The following is a 17,932-nucleotide window of genomic DNA, read 5'->3' on the forward strand; positions in this document are numbered from 1 at the left end:
CCGAATTAAAGTTGCCATGCCCAATTAAAGTTGCCTTGCCCAATTAAAGTTGCCTTGCCTAATTAAAGTTGCCTTGCCGTCTATATAATTAAAAGTCTAATCTTGACCACTTCCTGTTTGCGCTTTATACTGATTTTAGAAAAAAACGCTACCACGTACGGCTGTGATGTTTGGCCATCTTACTCAGTCCCACTCCGCTCATCAGGTGCTGAGGATTTTTCCCATCGAAGAAAAATAAAAGAGTTATTAGTGTTTAAAAAATGTTGAGATTCTCTCTCCTGTCAATCATGCCATGAAGGCCACGCCCCATCTGGTGGGAGGGGGACTATAAAACCCAGAAGTGTGGGCGTGGCTCAGTCTCTGCAAGACGGAGGGGGGAGAGGTCGGAGAAAAGACAGGGAAGAGCCATGGGGGAGAGGGGGGCATCACGGGGTGGGGGGGAGGAGCCAGCGAAAGGAACCAGAGGGGTAGTGGCTGGAATTGGCAGTGCATTGGTCGTTCTCCACCGGGATCAGAGTCTCCGCTTTCCGTTTGGCGACATCTCCGACTCCGGCCTGGGCTGAGCTGAGTCTCCCACTCTGGGCTGGGCATGGTCTCCAACGCTGGGCTGGGTTTGGGCTGGGCTGCTTGGGGCTGGGCTGCTTGGGGCTGGGCTGGGCTGCTTGGGGCTGGGTGGGGCTGGGCTGGGCTGGGCTGGGTTGCTAGGGGCTGGGGTGGGCTGGGTTGCTTGGGGCTGGGCTGCTTCGGGTCCCTCCGGTTGGAAACCTCCGGCGGCCATCCTCAGCTCCAGTAAAGACGCGATGGCGCAGGAAGGGGTGGGCCGTCCCGGGGAGTGACAGGGGAAGAGACTAATCCCCACAGCACTGACTGGCAGGAGAAGAGATTGATCTGCTCACGCACGATGTTTAAGATTTTTAATCCTCGCTAACCTTTGCAACATTCAACTGATCGGAACGATATTTGGTGCTCTTGCAGCACATGAGAATGGTGAGTGAACTGGCAAAAAATCATAGCGCTATTGCGAACCGTTTTTGCGCAAATAGAAAGACCGCCAAACCGGAAGATAACAAGATCAGAGTTTTAGTTATGTAAAGATAGACACTGTCGTCCTCAGTTACCATTACAAAACTCTCAGTTTTCTTTCTGTGAACACATCAGAATTTGGTCTGATGCTTGGATGCAAGGCTATTGTGTGATACAAGGCTATTGTTTACAGTAATGGCTCCTCATATCTGGCTGCGTTCCCAGGAAGTCAGCTGAATATCACCAGATTTCATGCAGAGTCATCAGAATATGATAGAGACATATGATAGAGAATATGATAGAGACATTTGAATGCATGAATCAGATACCATGGGCAGTCTTGAGGATTTCTTTGCTCCAAAATTCAGGATTGCACTGGTACAGTATTTTTAAAAAACAGTCTTAATTGAAGCCTCAAGGAATGAAACCCTTAAAATTAGAAACATCAGTAACCTAATGAAAATGAAGAGAACCGCCAGTCATGAAGAGCCCATTTGAGAGGAATTTTTAACCACCACACCAGCTCAGTGTACAAAGAATCAAACATAGATTTGACATTACAAATAAAAATAGTATATCATTGCCATATCTAATAACAAACAGATGCCATTATACATTGTTGGCTGAGGGTCTGGGTCTGTTTTGCAGTTCTCAGATCTAATAGTTGAATTTAATAAAGTTAAAATGTGTAAATGGGGCAGTATAAGCTGTTTGAGGGGGGGGGGGGGGGTTGGAAAGCATATGGTGACATGCTATAATTTGTTTATTCTCATAGTCATAGAGTGATACAGTGTGGAAACGAGCCCTTCGACACAACTCGCCCACACCGGCCAACAATGTCCCAGCTACACTAGTCCCACTTGCCTGCGCTTGGTCCATAATCCCTCCAAACCTGTCCTATCCATGTACCTGTCTAACTGTTTCTTAAATGATGGGATAGTCCCAGCCTCAATTACCTCCTCTGGTAGCTTGTTCCATAGATCCACCACCCTTTGTGAGAAAAAGTTACCCCTCAGATTCCTATTAAATCTTTTCCCCTTCACCTTGAACCTATGTCCTCTGGTCCTCGATTCCCTAACTCTAGGCAAAATACTCTGTGCATCTACCCAATCTATTCCTCTCATGATTTTGTATGCCTCTATAAGATCTCCCCTCATCCTCCTGCGCTCCATGGAATAGAGACCCAGCCACCTCAACCTCTCCCTACAGCTCAGGCCCTCTAGTCCTGGCAACATCCTCCTAAATATTTTCTGAACCCTTTCAAGCTTGACAATATCTTTCCTATAACATGGTGCCCAGAACTGAACACAATATTCTAAATGTGGTCTCACCAACGTCTTATACAACTGCAACATGACCTCCCAACTTCTATACTCAATACTCTGACTGATGAAGGCCAAAGTGCCAAAGGCCTTTTTCACCATCTTATTTACGTGCGACTCAACCTTCAAGGAACCATTCACCAGCACTCCTAGATCCTTCTGCTCTACAACACTCGGCAGAGGCCTACCATTTACTGTGTAGGTGCTGCCCTTGTTAGACGTCCCAAAATGCAACATCTGTATTCAATTCCATCAACCATTCCTCAGCCCACCTGGCCAATCGATCAAGATCCTACTGCAATCTTTCACAACCACTATCTGCAAAACCACTTACTTTTGACAAACAGTAACGGGCCCAGCACTGAACCCTGAGGCACACCACTAGTCCCAGGCCTCCAGTCTGATAAGCAACCTTCCTCCATTACCCTCTGCTTCCTTCCATGGAGCCAATTTGCTATCCATTCAGCTATCTCTCCTTGGATCCCATGCAATCTAACCTTCCAGAGCAGCCTACCATGCGGAACCTTGTCGAACGCCTTACTGAAGTCCACTTACACAACATCTACAGCTTTGCCCTCATCAACCTTTTGGTCACGTCTTCAAATACATCAATCAGATTTGTGAGACACGACCTCCCACGTACAAAACCATGCTGACTATCCCTAATCAGCCCTTGCCCATCCAGATGCCAGTATATCCTATCCCTCAGAATACTCTCCAGTAACTTACCAACTACAGATGTTAAGCTCACTGGCCTATAGTTCCCAGCATTTTCCCTGCAGCCCTTCTTGAAAAGAGGTACAACATTTGCCACCCTCCAGTCTTCCGGCACCCCTCCTGTATTTAAGGACGACTCGTAAATTTCAACCAGGACTCCCGCAATTTTCTCTATAGTTTCCCACAATGTCCTCAGATATACTGTATCAGATCAGGTCCTATCTTCTCTTTTGGCTGCCTGTCATTTAAAACCAGGGGTCATAAATACCTAAACTCAATTGAGAAGTTATTGGAAAACATAATTACTCAAAAGATTTAGAAAATAGATCTCACACTCACACAATGTGATTAAGGCAGATAGATTCAAGAGGAAATCAGATGAAAAGATCAAAAAGATGATAAACAAGATGTTGGAAGGTTGAGATGAAGCAGATCATTTGGGAGATTGACATGGAGTATAAACAACAGCATAGATTAGTTGGGTTGCATGAGCTGTTTTTGTGCTGTAATTTCTATTATTCCTATGTAGTAGCTTTGGCTTGACTTAACGGCTAGAGAGGCTGAATAATCTCTCATTTTTCCTTTGAAATTTGATCAACAGAAAATTCAATGGCCCAGTGTGATACTACTATGGGACAATTTTAGAGAATTTGCATTTGGTTTCCTGTCTCATACATTCTAAGCATGAGAAAATCACATACTCTACGGTGTCATGGCTTCACAAAGAATAATAATAATAATAATAATAATAAATTTTATTTTCGGGCGCCTTTCAAAGTCTCAAGGACACCTTACAGAAATTAACAGAAGAGAAAAAAACATATAGTCGGAGTAAAAAGAATAATAAGGACATCACCAATACACAAATTAAAGACAGAAATCGCTCCAAAGACAAAAAATCAAAAAACACAATGTGAAGAGAGAGCAGCGGCAGCTAAAGCGCGCCAGCGCCCACTCTCCCTTCCGACAGCCATCTTGGACACAGACTAACATGTTTACTTACACACAAAAAAATCATCAAGGCACAATGTCCAGTCCCCATCCCCAGTTCACCCAAAGTCAGGCCTATTGAGGCCACCGCTGTTGCCTCTACGGAGGCCCGATGTTCATGGCCGTTCTGGCCGGGTGGTGTTGCCCCGGCGTCGGGAGAGTCCTCACAGCGGCTGGGCCACCTGGAACGGCCGCTTCCTAGCTGGGGACCGCAGCTTCCGAAGCCAACAGGGACGCACCGGGTTGGGGCTCCCAGGCTCCCGATGTTAAAGTCGGCGCCGCCCGCTCCGCTCCGCAGACCCGCAGCCCGGAGGTGTTGATCTCGGCGGTCACATCTCACCGGAGCTCCAGCGCGTCGATCCAGCGCGGCGACCCAGGCAAGGCATCGCCCGCTCCGCTCCACGATAGCGCTCCAGCGCTGTGCTGCCAACGAAGCCGAGGTGCTGGGCGGTCCCCGCCAGGAAACGGCGCTCCAAGCCCGCTGGTAGGCCACGAGGACGGGTCGACGGGGCAGCCCGGAAAAAAAGCTGCCTCACCGACCAGGTAGGGACCTAGAAGTATAATTACCCCCTTACCCCCCACATTAAGAAGCCCATTTCTCCAACAGACGAAGAACAAGGCTTACTAAAAACTTCAAAAAAATAAAAATTAAACGGACGGCTGCTGGTTAGCAGCCGTCCCCCAAGATGGCTCCTCCCCAAGATGGCTCCTCCCCAAGAATGCCCTTTGCTTGCTTATGTAGCCATTGGTTAAAGGCAGGAATACTCCACTGAGTGAATAATGAAAGCAAATCTGTGTTCCTGTTGTGGTGTGCTAGAAACTAAAGGAATGGCACATATATTCAACTCCATTGAGAATCATTATAGCTGTAATGTCAATGTATTTTCAAGAAAGAAAAAGAGGAACTATCTTAGCATGACTGACCATGTGCTTTCCACCCCTCACTCTGCAAATAGTTTATCCTTAATCATCCTTAATGTTACTAATAGGTTCCTACCACATATGCAATGGTTCTGACATTACTGTGAAGCTTCCAAGGGACAAGGAGGGATAGAGGTCAGATGTTGTGGAATTATGTGGGGAAAACGAAATGCATCAGAATTTGTGCTTGCAACTGAATTGCTATTGTTCTGCACTCTGTATCTTCCCCTTTGCTCCATCTATTGCACTTGTGTTTGACTTGATTGCATTTATGTATAGTATATACATATGTACATACCATATGTATATACTATATGTGATCTGTGTGGATATACCATGCAAAACAAAGCCATCATCACTTGTTTTCCAACACACCTTGAGGGTTACAATTTCACTCTAAATTTAACTAAAGCCAGGAATCTTCTTCTTCTTCTTTCATGTCCATCTCCCATGTTTCAAATGTTGACATCGCTGTCTTCGTCCGTCCTGAAAAAGACGCAAGCTTCCGGCGACAATCAGTGGGAGCCATCACATTGCAATAGATGATGGTGGTAGCTGAATTAGCTCGGGATACTTCCAGTTTCCAGCCCCGCGACATGGACCCTTCTGCTATGGGGCCAAGTCAGGAATAAGGAGTTCCTATTAAAAAGTGTTTTATTAAAATAAAGAATCTGTGAACAGACTAAGTATCAAGGCTCAGATACTAATACAATGTCAGAAAAGATATAAAAGTAAATTACTTTTTCACAAGAGCAGACTCTACTTTCTCTGTCCTTTTAATAATAATCTCCGTGCATGAAAGTTGTAGCGTGCCCACTCCACCATTCAATAAAATCATGGCTGATATTTCACTTTAATGCTACTTTCCTCCGTAAACCCCATATCCTTTGATTCCCCTGATGTCCAAAAATCTATCAATCTCTGTCTTTAGGAAACTGCACAACCAATCCACTGAGACTTCTTAGGCAGAGAATTGCAAAATATCACTGAGACCTTGGTAAAAAGTTGATTTTCATCTCTATCCTAAACAGCCAAACGTTTATTTTTTACGACGTTATGGTTCTGGCTTCCTCATCCTATCACACTTTGCAAGAATCTGTACTTGACTGCTCGCCATAATCTCTGTACAGGGAGGATTAAACCCCTTTGATTCTAACTCTTATTCTAATGTTTACCCTCTGTACCGACTCCATCCATTCCCCTAGCTCCTGGTTTAAGCTAAACCATTATGTTTCCAATCTTGATTCCAATTTCGCCCTTGTTGAGCTTCCAACCCAAAATCCTCTCCGGCCCATAAAAGAGAGTAGGAAGAGGCTTGTGTGACAGTTGAAGCCTGGTGTAGACCATGTGGGCCAAATAACTTGTTCTATGCTGTAGATTCTGTATAGTTCACAAATTAATGGCAGCAATTTTAAGCTTACTTTTATCTCTGTGACATTGCATAAATCTGCCCCTATCACTGTTTATCTACCACTGATCTTCATTTCTCAATGTCACAATCCAATATTCTTCTTACTGTAATTACCTTCTAACAATGATGGGCCTAAGGTCACCCAAAATGCTTTTGTTTAAATCCTGACTCAATACAATAACCATCTAACCATCCTGTTGGTGATTTCTATTGACTTCATACCTCTCAATTCCTCATTTTGGAAGATCTATTGTTTAAATCTCCCAGTGACTTATCTCTTCTTACCTGTGACTATATCCAGTGTAATAGAGCTTCCTGCCAGTAATCAAATAGTGGGAGGAGAAGCCAGGTTTATCAAGGACTGTTGATTATCTCCTCTTTTTTTTTAATGTATTTTAAAAGTCAAAATTATATCTGTTTCTATAACTTTCTCTGGCAGCTCATTCCAGATATGAACTACCCTCTGAATGGAAAAAGTTGCCCTCAATAAGAATACCCACATCCTCCTATGATCCAAAGAAAAAGTCCCAGTCTATTTAACCTTTCTTTACAACTCAAGCTCCCAAGCCCAGGTATATGCTGGTGATTCTTTTCTGTCCCCTTTCCAACTGAACTACATCCTCCCTGGTTGGCCAGAACTACATACAGTTCTCCAAATGTGGCCTCACCAAAAGCTTGCACAGCTGAATCATAATATCCCAGCTTTTTACTCGGCATTCTTCCCAGAAGGCAAGCATGCCAAATGTTTTCTTCACCACGTTATCCTCCTGATTAGCTACTTTTTGGAAATCATGTACTCCGAGATCCCTGCATTCTGCAACACCTTCCAGGGCTCCACCATTTACTGTGCAATTCCCGTCCTGGTTGACATACTAAAGTATAAGAGCAAGAGTCTGTTACAAGTCTCTTGAAACGACCTGTCATATGCTAAGGATGAATCCACAATTTTCTAATCCACCTCATCGTGGCTCTTACACTTTTTATTCATCTGCACTTTCTCTATTGCTGTAATATGATATTCAGCCGTTTAGTCATTTAGTTTAGTTTATTGTCACCTGTACCGAGGTACAGTGAAAAGCTTTTGTTGCATGCTAACCAGTCAGCCGAAAGACAATACATGATTATAATCAAGACATCCACAGTGTACAGTTACATAACAAATGGAATAACGCTTAGTGCAAGATAAAGTCCAGCAGTCTGAATAAAGATAGTCCGAGGGTCTCCAATGAGCACTATTTATTTTCACTTTTGCACCTTCTTATTTACTCATAGATGGGATGGGTTGTCTGGACAAACAATGCGTTTTCAAGGAGCATCTTGGAGGAGGAAAGAAAGGTAGAAATATGAATAGGCTTTTGGAAGGAATTAAATAGCCTAAGACCTTGGCAGCTGAATTTTGGTTTACAATTGTGAGACTATTAAAATTCTAAAATAAATAAAGCCTTGAAGGGATTTAAAATGAAAGATGTGAATTTTAGGACTGAAGCATGTTAATTTGGAAGTTCATGTTTGTGAACACGTATTTGGATGAATGGAATACAATGATTATAATTAAAAACAAAATATGTTTGAAATACTTAGCAAACCAGTTAACAGCTGTGGAGTAAGAAAAGGTTAATCTTTCAGATCGTTGATATTGGTTGAGAAATTATCAACTTGAAATGTTAGATTTATTTTTCTCGCTATAGAAGGCGTCTAAACTGATTATTTAGCATTTCTAGGAATTCCTGTTTTTATTTCAGAATTCGACTATCCACAGAATTTTGCTTTATGATTAATGATGAATATGACTTCAGTGGCAGAATTTTGGATGTCTCTAGTTCGCTGTGAATGATGAATTGAATTTGAATTGAATTGAATGCCTTTATTGTCATTCAGACCTTACGGTCTGAACGAAATTTCGTGCCTGCAGTCATACATACAATCATACAATAATAACAACAATAAACACAAATTAACACCACCACAGTGAGTCCTCCAAGCACCTCCTCACTGTGGTGGAGGCAAAAATCTTAGGGCTGCAGTCTCTTCCCTCCTCTTCTCCCTCTGCGCTGAGGCGATTCCCCACCGGGCGATGGTACAACCAGTCCCGCGGCTCACCGAACCCCGCAACGGGCCGGCTCAAACACCGCGGCCCGGGGTGGTCGAAGCTGCTGCCCTCCAGTCCAGCGGACGCAGCCGCTGGCCCGCGGCTCAACCCCGGACTCAGGTCATAGCCGCCAGAACGCCGTCCCAGCCACCGGAGCACCGTCCAGCCCCGAGCCGGATCGCCCTCACGTGAGTGCCGTTCCTCCCTCGAGCTGGGCCGCTCCGACGGGAGCGCCATTCCACCTCGGGCTGGGCCGCTCCGACGGAAGCACCGTTCCATCCCCGAGCCGGGCCGCCCTCACGGGAGCAAGCCCAGGGCAAGTCCTGACTGGCTCTGCCTCCGGAGTCTCGAGGCCGCCAGCTCCGCCATTAGGCCTCAGCGCAGACGGAGGCAGAGAAGGGGGATACGACAAAAAACTCGTATTCCCCCGAAGAGAAAGACAGCAAGCCCCGTTTCAACCCCCCCCCCCCACATAAACACAACCTAAAAAACAAAAACTAACTAGACAAAACGAAAAAAAACAACATAAAAAAGTAGGCGAGCCGCAGCCGTTTACCAGCGCCGCCAGTTCCGGATTGTTGGCAAGGAATGGGTTGGACTGTTTAAATCAAGAGATATTCAGGACGTTCTGTTTCTACAGCAGACAAGCTGAAGCAGGATATGAGTCAAGTGGTGTTGCAATAGTCCTTACATTGTAAGTGCATAAAATCATGAGAGGAATAGGTCGGGTAGATGCACAGAGTCTCTTGCCCAGAGTAGGCGAATCGAGGTCCAGAGGACATAGGTTTAAGGTGAAGAGGAAAATAATTAATAGGAAACTGAGGGGTAACTTTTTCACACAAAGGGTGGTGGGTGTATGGAACAAGCTGCAAGAAGAGGTAGTTGAGGCTGGGACTATCCCAACATTTAAGAAACAGTTAAGCAGGTACTTGGATTGGACAGATTTGGAGGGATATGGACCAAATGCAGGTAGGTGGGACTGGTGTAGCTGGGGCATGTTGTCTGGTGTGGGCAAATGGGGCCGAAGGGCCTGTGGTTCGTCCGAGAAACGGAGTCGTTCCTCGACAAGTCTTACAGTACGATTGTTACACCTAAGGTACTGGAAGAGAGAAGGTGGGAGACAGTGAGAACGGGAGGGAAGCATGGAATGCCAACATCCCCGGGTGTTGTACCTCTTGTGAACAGGTTCACCCACTTAGAAGCTGTCGGGACAGAAGAGGTGTTTACACTGGGCGGCGGACTGGCTTGTGATGCGAATAGGGCTGTTGAGCCAAAACCAAAAAGGCCTAAGGCAGGCAACGCCATTGTAGTAGGAGACTCCATTGTGAGAGGTACGGACAGGGGTTTCTGCGGCAACAGACGGGATGCGAGGATGGTGTGCTGCCTTCCTGGTGCCAGGATCCAGGATGTCACGGACAGAGTGCAGAAAATCCTCAAGGGCGAAGGTGAACATCCGGAAGTGGTAGTGCATGTCGGCACAAACGATGTCGGAAAGAAGGGGATGAATATTCTGCAGCGTGACTTTAGAGAGCTCGGAAAAATGCTGAAAAGCAGGACCTCCAGGGTTGTTATCTCCGGTTTGCTTCCAGTTCCTCGTGCTGGCGAGAGCAGGAACAGGGAGATACGGGACCTGAACGTGTGGCTGAGGAACTGGTGCACGGGGCAGGGATTTAGATTCTTAGATCACTGGGATCTGTTTTGGGGTAAGGGGGAACTGTACAAAAGGGACGGATTGCATCTTAACAGGTGTGGGACCAGCATTCTGGCAGGCAGGTTTGCCACTGCTACACGGGTGGTTTTAAACTGAATAAGGGGGGTGGGGTGTCGAATGGGCTAGTGGAGGATGGAGTTAAAGGGAAAGGGTTTCTTAAATGTGTGAGCGTAGAGACAGAGGGGTGTAAAATGAGGGTAGAAGCAATAGGTAGCAAGGTGAAAAGTAAAAGTGGCAGGCCGGAAAATCCAGGGCAAAAATCAAAAAGGGCCACTTTTCAACAAAATTGTATAAGGGGTAAGAGTGTTGTAAAAACAAGCCTGAAGGCTTTGTGTCTCAATGCAAAGAGCATTCGTAATAAGGTGGATGAGTTGAATGTGCAGATAGCTATTAATGACTATGATATAGTTGGGATCACGGAGACATGGCTCCAGGGTGACCAAGGCTGGGAGCTGAACATCCAGGGATATTCAATATTCAGGAGGGATAGAGAGAAAGGAAAAGGAGGTGGGGTAGCGTTGCTGATTAGAGAGGAGATTAACGCAATGGAAAGGAAGGACATTAGTTTGCAGGATGTGGAATCGGTATGGGTAGAGCTGCGAAACACTAAGGGGCAGAAAACGCTGGTGGGTGTTGTGTACAGGCCACCTAACAGTAGTAGTGAAGTTGGAGATGGTATCAAACAGGAAATTAGAAATGCGTGCGACAAAGGCAAAACCGTTATAATGGGTGACTTCAATCTACATATAGATTGGGTGAATCAAATTGGCAGGGGTGCTGAGGAAGAGGATTTTTTGGAATGTATGCGGGATAGTTATCTAAATCAACATGTAGAGGAGCCAACAAGAGAGCAGGCTATTTTAGACTGGGTATTGAGTAATGAGGAAGGGTTAGTTAGCAGTCTTGTTGTACGTGCCCCCTTGGGCAAGAGTGACCATAATATGGTTGAGTTCTTCATTAGGATGGAGAGTGACATTGTTAATTCAGAAACAATGGTTCTGAACTTAAAGAAAGGTAACTTTGAGGGTATGAGACGTGAATTGGCCAAGATTGACTGGCAATTAATTCTAAAAGGGTTGACGGTGGATATGCAATGGAAGACATTTAAAGACTGCATGGATGAACTACAAAAATTGTTCATCCCAGTTTGGCAAAAGAATAAATCAGGGAAGGTAGTGCATCCGTGGATAACAAAGGAAATCAGGGATAGTATCAAAGCGAAGGATGATGCGTACAAATTTGCCAGAAAAAGCAGCATACCGGAGGACTGGGAGAAATTCAGAGACCAGCAGAGGAGGACAAGGGGCTTAATTAGGAAAGGAAAAATAGATTATGAAAGAAAACTGGCAGGGAACATAAAAACTGACTGCAAAAGTTTTTATAGATATGTGAAAAGAAAGAGATTAGTTAAAACAAATGTAGGTCCCTTGCAGTCAGAAACGGGTGAGTTGATCATGGGGAACAAGGATATGGCGGACCAATTGAATAACTACTTTGGTTCCGTCTTCACTAAGGAAGACATAAATAATCTGCCGGAAATAGCAGGGGACCGCGGGTCAAAGGAGTTGGAGGAATTGAGTGAAATCCAGGTTAGCCGGGAAGTGGTGTTGGGTAAATTAAATGGATTAAAGGCTGATAAATCCCCAGGGCCAGATAGGCTGCATCCCAGAGTACTTAAGGAAGTAGCTCCAGAAATAGTGGATGCATTAGTAATAATCTTTCAAAACTCTTTAGATTCTGGAGTAGTTCCTAAGGATTGGCGGGTAGCAAACGAAACCCCACTTTTTAAGAAGGGAGGGAGAGAGAAAACGGGGAATTACAGACCAGTTAGTCTAACATCGGTAGTGGGGAAACTGCTAGAGTCAGTTATTAAAGATGGGATAGCAGCACATTTGGAAAGTGGTGAAATCATTGGACAAAGTCAGCATGGACTTACAAAAGGTAAATCATGTCTGACGAATCTTATAGAATTTTTCGAGGATGTAACTAGTAGCGTGGATAGGGGAGAACCAGTGGATGTGGTGTATCTGGACTTCCAGAAGGCTTTCGACAAGGTCCCACATAAGAGATTAGTTTACAAACTTAAAGCACACGGCATTGGGGGTTCAGTATTGATGTGGATAGAGAACTGGCTGGCAAACAGGAAGCAAAGAGTAGGAGTAAACGGGTCCTTTTCACAATGGCAGGCAGTGACTAGTGGGGTACCGCAAGGCTCAGTGCTGGGACCCCAGCTATTTACAATATATATTAATGATCTGGATGAGGGAATTGAAGGCAATATCTCCAAGTTTGCGGATGACACTAAGCTGGGGGGCAGTGTTAGCTGTGAGGAGGATGCTAGGAGACTGCAAGGTGACTTGGATAGGCTGGGTGAGTGGGCAAATGTTTGGCAGATGCAGTATAATGTGGATAAATGTGAGGTTATCCATTTTGGTGGCAAAAACATGAAAGCAGACTATTATCTAAATGGTGGCCGACTAGGAAAAGGGGAGATGCAGCGTGACCTGGGTGTCATGGTACACCAGTCATTGAAAGTGGGCATGCAGGTGCAGCAGGCAGTGAAGAAAGCGAATGGTATGTTAGCTTTCATAGCAAAAGGATTTGAGTATAGGAGCAGGGAGGTTCTACTGCAGTTGTACAGGGTCTTGGTGAGACCACACCTGGAGTATTGCGTACAGTTTTGGTCTCCAAATCTGAGGAAGGACATTATTGCCATAGAGGGAGTGCAGAGAAGGTTCACCAGACTGATTCCTGGGATGTCAGGACTGTCTTATGAAGAAAGACTGGATAGACTTGGTTTATACTCTCTAGAATTTAGGAGATTGAGAGGGGATCTTATAGAAACTTACAAAATTCTTAAGGGGTTGGACAGGCTAGATGCAGGAAGATTGCTCCCGATGTTGGGGAAGTCCAGGACAAGGGGTCACAGTCTAAGGATAAGGGGGAAATCCTTTAAAACCGAGATGAGAAGAACTTTTTTCACACAGAGAGTGGTGAATCTCTGGAACTCCCTGCCACAGAGGGTAGTCGAGGCCAGTTCATTGGCTATATTTAAGAGGGAGTTAGATGTGGCCCTTGTGGCTAAGGGGATCAGAGGGTATGGAGAGAAGGCAGGTACGGGATACTGAGTTGGATGATCAGCCATGATCATATTGAATGGCGGTGCAGGCTCGAAGGGCCGAATGGCGTACTCCTGCACCTAATTTCTATGTTTCTATGTTTCCACATTGTATCACTCTATGATTCTATGATGCTACAACTGCATGGACATGTATACATAAGATCATAAGATGATAATAAGTGATAAGAGCGGAATTAGTCCATTTGGCCCATCAAGTCTATTCTACCATTTAATCATGGCTGTTCTATCTCTCCCTCCTAACCAAATTCTCCTGCCTTCTCCCCATGACCTCTGACACCCATACTAATCAAGAATCTATCTATCTGTGCCTTAAATATATCCACTGACTTTATGTGCAGGAGCTCATAGACTTGTAGAGTCATTGAGCTATACTGCAGCAAACAGATCCTATGATCCAACTTGTCCACGCTGACCAAGTATCCTAACTGAGCTAGTTTCACCTGCCTGAACCAGACCCATCCAAACTTGTCCTTTCCAAGTCCCTGCCCAGTGTCCTTTAAAAGTCATAATTTTACCTTCCATTTCTACTTCCTCTGGCAGATTGTTCCTGGTATGCACCACAATCTGTGTGGAAAACTCTGCCCCACGGGGAAGCTTTGCCCATTTTACTTTAAACCTATGTCCTCTTTTCAGAATCATATCAAAAGCAAGACAGCGACATGTCTGAATGACAATAGACAATAGGTGCAGGAGTAGGCCATTCGGCCCTTCGAGCCAGCACCGCCATTCAATGTGATCATAGCTGACCATCCCCAATCAGTACCCTGTTCCTGCCTCCTCCCCATATCCCCTGACTCTGCTATTTTTAAGAGCCCAAACAATTATCAAAGAGAGGGGTGGAGTCGATGATTAGGGGATGTAATTTATTGAGTGGGTTATAGATAATGGTTTTGGTCTTCTCAATATTTTGTAAGCAGAAATCACTGCACCAAATAAAAATACTTTATATGATACTATTTATTTCATTATTTTTTCCCCCTATCCGGACAAAACATGTTTGAGATTGTGGAAAGATCACAGTTAAGACTGAAAATTAATGAATCCCCTTTACAGGAACAGAAGACCAATATCCCTTCAAATTTAGCCATGACATTGCAGAGATAGTCTTTTGGAGTATTAGATGGGTTAACTAACCTTAAACTGGATTTAGCTGTGACTCCAAATCAGCGATATGATGCAGGTGTGTTGTATTTGAAACAGGTTTACAAGTGTATATATGTACACAATGTACAGATTTACATATGCTTGGCTTCATTTCTCATTCAACCTCTGCTTCAAAAATGGAGCAGAGGAGAAAAATAACCACTTTCATAGAAATCCTATGTATAGAGTAACTAATTACACACCTACTTATTTTGTCTGTGGCTTACAACTGAGGACTATTTATGCAGGGCCATTATAGTAACGTCTGTGGTATGCTTTCTTATTCGTGCAAAATGAATGTGGTAAATTAGGTACTAATGAAAGAAAACTAATGAAAGTTGTCTCTATTTTATAAAGGAATTCGTATGTGGTTTATTCAGCAATGTTTCTGAATATGAGGCTCAAAGGATATTTTGAAAGTGCACCCTTATCATTTACTTCACATTACACAATTTATAAATCTCTGTGAGTGAATAATGGCAATTTACAAAATGTTGAATTGTACATTTGATTGAAACTTCAAAATTATCAAATGTCATCTAGTTAATACCTGCAAAAGGGGATATTTTATTGCTTATTGCTGTATTCAGCAAGTAAAATCAGGGTACAGGTATTTACAACATGATTGAGGTCTTGTATGTAGGCCATATTTTCCACAATTGAATAAGACAGGGTGCATATCACTTTCACATGATGAAAATCGCTGAAAATTAATATTTTCACATTGTATTTGGATAGGTGCTTGGTTGCAAATAGTTCAATTAAGATTTAATTGTAATTAACCGGATTTAAATGATGAATCTGAATTTTGCTAGAAATCTGAAATGAAATTAGTGAAAATACTCAGCTGGTCATGCAACATCTGGGAAAAGGGAAACAGAGTTAATATTCCAGGCCACTTCATGATTGTGTCCTGGTATGATTTAAATCAGTTCATATAAAGGGTTTTGATTTGAAACGGTAACTTTGGATCCATTTCCATAGATACTGGCTGTTTCTTTTGAGTGTTTCCAGTATATTCTGTTTTTAATCGGATATCAATTCATCTCCAAACTCATGGAACTTGGAGGTAGCACTTCTCACTGCAACTGGATTCTCGACTACCTGACCAACAGACCACAATCAGTGAGGGTAGATTGCAAATCATCCTCTGTGCCAAGACAACAACCTCTTCCTCAATGTCAGCAAGACAAAGACGACTGTGATTGGCTTTAGGAAGAATAGCAGCACACGCACCTCAGTATACATTGTAGGAATACCGGGTCTTAACGATAGAATTGCTACCCTACTGATGATGGGATTACAGTAAAAGTGGTCCTAAATTCGCCTCCAATCATGGTACAAGAGAAAATTAAATGCAATGAAGTGGTTAATTTGTAATCCAGCAGCAGACTAATAAACATTACTTTTGCCTAGACGTCACATTTATTGATAAATGGAGGCCAAATTAACAATATGACAAAATATCACCCTCTGTGCACTGGATAATCAGTGTAAATCACCATTATTAATTATATCTATTTTTTTTAATAGAGGTAAGATATAAAATCTACTTCCAAATCATAATCTCAGTTATGTTTCAAATGTGCCCTTTTAACGGCACAATCCAACATGTGCAATTCTTACTCTTCAGCCTTCAACACAGCTATCATAGAAATCCATAAGAAATAAACGTATAAGATGATAAACAAGTTCTGTCCAAATTGACTTCATACTTATATTGCATATGCATTCCAGGCATGTACATGTTTGGGTCTGGATTTAGTGGCATCTCCACTAAAGATAAATGGATCTCATTCTTGATATCATGTAGTCAAATCACTGAAGATTATGACTGTACATTCCATTGGTATAATTGCAAGTGACCCAATAGCAGAATAGGACTTTGTACTGTTTCAAAAATGCAAAATGAGGGGCTTGGTGAGTACAATGTTTTGATGGATTAGCAAAGTCAGTTTGTACAGAGAACATTACAAAGAGTAAGTGCAGAATATTTTTTTGTTTGATAACATGAATATTCTGTATGGTACAAAAAAGTTTAAAGTATTTATGCCTTAAGACGAACCTGTTACAAAAATAATTTGCTGAAAGTAATAATTAACAGAGAAGACCAGAAATTTTCATTAAGTAATTAAGTAAATACAGTATTTTCCGGCAATGAAGACGTTATTTGTTACCCAAAAGTAAGGCACGAAAATTTACCTGCGTCTTGAAGGCCAAAGGTTAGGTTGTTAGCCAAGAAAGATAGACTTGGCTATCCCTCAGTACAGCTACATCAAGAACGATAGCCAAGTCCAAATGGGGAGTGAGAATTGGAAGAGCAAATATGTAAGGAGATTGCAGATATTAGTAGTAAGCACAAGGTAGTGATTGTGGGAGATTTCAATTGTCCACACATAGACTGGGAAACACATTCTGTAAATGGGCTGGATGGGTTGGAGTTTGTAAAATGTGTGCAGGATAGTTTTTTGCAACAATACATAGAAGTACCTACTAGAGAAGGGGCGGTACTGGACCTCCTGTTAGGAAATGAGATGGGTCAGGTGGCAGAGGCATGCGTTGGGGAACAGTTCGGGTCCAGTGATCACAATACCATTAGTTTCAATATAATTATGGAGAGGGACAAAACTGGACCTAGGGTTGAGATTTTAGATTGGAGAAAGGCTAACTTTGAGGAGATGCGAAAGGATTTAAAAGGAGTAAATTGGGACAGTTTGTTTTATGGGAAAGATGTGGAAGAGAAATGGAGTACATTTAAAGGTGAAATTTTAAGAGTACAGAATCTTTATGTCCCTGTTCGGTTGAAAGGAAATCGTAAAAATTGTAAAGAGCCATGGTTTTCAAGGGAAATTGGACACTTGGTTCGGAAAAAGAGGGAGATCTACAATAGTTATAGGCAGCATGGAGTAAATGAGGTGCTTGAGGAGTATAAAGAATGTAAAAAGAATCTTAAGAAAGAAATTAGAAAAGCTAAAAGAAGATATGAGGTTGCTTTGGCAAGTAAGGTAAAAGTAAATCCGAAGGGTTTCTACCGCTATATTAATAGCAAAAGGATAACGAGGGATAAAATTAGTCCATTAGAGAGTCAGAGTGGCCAAATATCTGCAGAGCCAAAAGAGATGGGGGAGATATTGAACAGTTTATTTTCTTCGGTATTCACCAAGGAGAAGGATATTGAATTATGTGAGGTAAGGGAAACAAGTAGAGTAGCTATGGAAACTATGAGGATCAAAGAAGAGGAAGTACTGACACTTTTGAGAAATATAAAAGTGGATAAGTCCCTAGGTCCGGACAGGATATTCCCTAGGACATTGAGGGAAGTTAGTGTAGAAATAGCAGGGGCTATGGCAGAAATATTTCAAATGTCATTAGAAACGGGAATAGTGCCGGAGGATTGGCGTACTGCGCATGTTGTTCCATTGTTTAAAAAGGGGTCTAAGAGTAAACCTAGCAATTATAGACC

The sequence above is a fragment of the Amblyraja radiata genome, chromosome 1 (assembly GCF_010909765.2).
Source record: "Amblyraja radiata isolate CabotCenter1 chromosome 1, sAmbRad1.1.pri, whole genome shotgun sequence".
NCBI lineage: Eukaryota > Metazoa > Chordata > Chondrichthyes > Rajiformes > Rajidae > Amblyraja > Amblyraja radiata.